This window comes from Phyllopteryx taeniolatus, chromosome 23, assembly GCF_024500385.1.
Source record: "Phyllopteryx taeniolatus isolate TA_2022b chromosome 23, UOR_Ptae_1.2, whole genome shotgun sequence".
In the NCBI taxonomy this organism is placed as follows: domain Eukaryota; kingdom Metazoa; phylum Chordata; class Actinopteri; order Syngnathiformes; family Syngnathidae; genus Phyllopteryx; species Phyllopteryx taeniolatus.
In genome coordinates, this window is record NC_084524.1 from 25,001 (window position 1) to 28,796 (window position 3,796).

A 3,796-nucleotide genomic window follows, 5' to 3' on the forward strand; every position below is an offset into this window, starting at 1 on the left:
ACTCCAGAGGTAAGCCTAACAGATACAGATTGTGTTCAGTCAGGCAGATATGATTCAATCCAGATCACAGCTTTGCGAGAGAAGTTAAATTTTGAGACCTTGGTAAAAACAATGATTTACTGTATCGAAAAGCTTTCCTGAGGTCCAAGAACACCTCCCCTACAACTCCACCCTTGTCGAGACAAGATTTTATTTTCTCAATAAAGACGCATGTAGCCATTCCATGGAATGCTTAGATCTGAAACCAAACTGCATAGCCTAGAGAGAGGGGGAGCTGCTTTTTAAATAATCGACAATCTAAGTTACAGCAACATTTGGCATTTCAGCCTTTAATTTTTAAATTTAATCAAATTTGAGAAACAGGAGTCATTAACATCTTGGTTGAAACGACCTCAACACAAAGAAGTAACAACACTTATAACCGTTGAAAAAAAAGGAAGTTACGGCAACATTTTGTATTCGTCTCCTTTTTTAATTTCATTAAATTTGGAGAGCAGGAGTCATTTACAGCTTGGTTTCAACAACCTCAACACGAACAAGTAGCAACGGTGATAATCCAGGTTAATGACTCCTGTTCCCCAAATTTCATTACATTTCAAAATAAAAGGCCAAAATGCAAAATGTTGCCGTAACTGCCTTATTTGTCAACGATAACTTGCTACTTCTGCGTGTTGAGGTTGTTTAAAACAATCTGTAAGTGACTCCTGTTCCCCAAATTTCAAAATGAAAGGCCATAATGTTGCCGGAACTGCCTTATTTTATAACTGTTGCGACTTCTGCGTGTTGAGGTCATTTAAACCAAGATGTTAATGACTCCTGTTCCCCAAATTTGATGAAATTTCTAAATAAAAGGCCAAAACACAGCTACGTCACAGCTTGGTAAAAACGACCAACACGCAGAAGTAGCAACAGTTATCCATTCAAAAATAAGGAAGTTACAGCAACATTATTGCATTTAAGCCTTTTTTTATTTAAATTTTATTAAATTTGGAGAGCAGCAGTCATTTACAGCTTGGTTTAAACAACCTCAACACGCAGAAGTAGCTACAGTTATCGTTGAAAAATAAGGAAGTTACAGCAACATTTTGCATCTCTGCCTTTTATTTTGAAATTTAATCAAATTTGGCCAAAAGGAGTCATTAACAGCTTGGTTAACACGACCTCAACACACAGAAGTAGCAACGATTATAATCCGTTAATGACTCCTGTTCCCCAAATTTGATTAAATTTCTAAATAAAAGGCCGAAATGCTAAATGTTGCCATAACTGCCTTATTTGTCAACGATTATAACTTGCTGCTTCTGCGTGTTGAGTTAGTTTAAACCAAGCTGTAAATGACTCCTGTTCCCCCAAATTTGATTACATTTCAAAATAAAAGGCCGTAATGCAAAATGTTGCCGTAACTTCCTTATTTTTCAACGATTATAACTGTTGCTACTTCTGAGTGTTGAGGTAGTTTTAAACCAAGCTGTTAATGACTCCTGTTCCCCAAATTTGATGAAATTTTAAAATAAAAGGCCGAAATGCAGTTACAGCACAGCTTGTTTTAAACGACTTCAACACGCAGAAGTAGCAACAGTTATCGTTCACAAATAAGGCAGTTACAGCAACATTTTTGCATTTCAGCCTTTATTTTTTTTTTATTATTAAATTTGGAGAGCAGGAGTCATTGACAGCTTGGTTTAAACGACCTCAACACGCACAAGTAGCAACAGTTAGAATCCGTGTTAATGACTCCTGTTCCCCAAATTTGATTAAATTTAAAAAGAAAAAGCCGAAATGCAAAATGTTGCCGTAACTTCTTTTTCAACGGATAACTGTTGCTAGTTCTGCGTGTTCATGTCGTTTAAACCAAGCTGTCAATGACTCCTGCTCTCCAAATTTAATAAAATTTTAATTAAAAAAAAAAGCCTTACATGCAAAAATTTCGCTGTAACTTCCTTATTTTTCAACGGATAACTGTTGCTACTTCTGCGTGTCAAGGTCGTTTTAACCAAGCAGAGCCGTAACTGCATTTCATTTGGAAATTTAATCAAATTTGGGGAACAGCAGTCATTAACAGCTTGGTTTCAATGACCAACACACAGAAGTAGCAACAGTTATAATCGTTGAAAAATAAGGAAGTTACAGCAACATTTTGAATTTCAGCCTTATTTTTTTTTTTTTTTTTTTTATTTCATTAAATTTGGAGAGCAGGAGTCCTTTACAGCTTGGTTTAAAGGACGTCAACACGCAAAAGTAGCAACAGTTATAATCCGTGTTAATGACTCCTGTTCCCCAAATTTGCTTTAATTTACAAATAAAAAGCCAAAATGCTAAATGTTGCCGTTACTTATTTTTCAACAGATAACTGTTGCTACTTCTGCGTGTTGAGGTCGTCTAAACCAAGCTGTTAATGACTCCTGCTCTCCAAATTTAATAAAATTTAAATAAAAAAAAAAGCCTTAAATGCTAAAATTTCACTGTAACTTCATTATTTTTCAACAGATAACTGTTGCTACTTCTGCGTGTCGAGGTCGTTTTAACCAAGCAGTGCCGTAACTGCATTTCATTTGGAAATTTAATCCAATTTGGGGAACAGGAGTCATTAACAGCTTGGTTTCAACGACCTCAACACACAGAAGTAGCAACAGTTATAATCGTTGAAAAATAAGGAAGTTACGGCAACATTTTGCATTTGCGCCTTTTTTTTTTCTTTTTTTTTTTATCATTTCTTTTTTAAATCACATTTCAAGCGCAGGAGTCATTTACAGCTTGGTTTAAACGACCTCAACACGGACAAGTAGCAACAGTTACAATCCGTGTTAATGACTCCTGTTCCCCAAATTTGATTAAATTTAAAAAGAAAAACCCGAAATGCAAAATGTTGCCGTTACTTATTTTTCAACGGATAACTGTTGCTACTTCTGCGTGTTGAGGTCGTTTAAACCAAGCTGTTAATTACTCCTGCTCTCCAAATTTAATAAAATTTAAATAAAAATAAAACCCTTAAATGCAAAAATGTCGCTGTAACTTCCTTATTTTTCAACAGATAACTGTTGCTACTTCTGCGTGTCGAGGTCGTTTTAACCAAGCAGTGCCATAACTGCATTTCATTTTGAAATTTTATCAAATTTGGGGAACAGGAGTCATTAACAGCTTGGTTTAAACAACCTCAACACGCAGAAGTAGCAACAGTTATAATCGTTCAAAAATAAGGAAGTTACGGCAACATTTTGCATTTCTGCCTTTTTTTTTTTTTATTAAATTTGGAGAGCAGGAGTCATTAACAGCTTGTTTCAAAGACCCCAACACACAGAAGTAGCAACAGTTATAATCCATTGAAAAATAAGGAAATTACGGCAACATTGTGCATTTCAGCCTTTTTTTTTTATTTTACTAAATTTGGTGAACAGGAGTCATTAACAGCTTGGTTTAAACAACAACACGCAGAAGGAGCAACACTTATAATCCGTGTTAATGACTCCTCTTCCCCAAATTTGATTAAATTTCTAAATAAAAAGGGCCGTAATGCAAAATGTTGCCGTAACTTCCTTATTTTTCAACTGATAACTGTTGCTACTTCTGCATGTTTAAGTCGTTTTAACCAAGCTGTGCCGTAACTGCATTTCGGCCTTTTATTTTGAAATTTAGATCAAATTTGGGGAACAGGAGTCATTAACAGCTTGGTTAAAACGACCTCAACACAGAAGTAGCAACAGTTAATCGGTTGAAAAATGAAGTTACGGCAACATTTTGCATTTCAACCTTTTATTTGTAAATTTAATCAAATTTGGGGAACAGGAGTCATTAACAG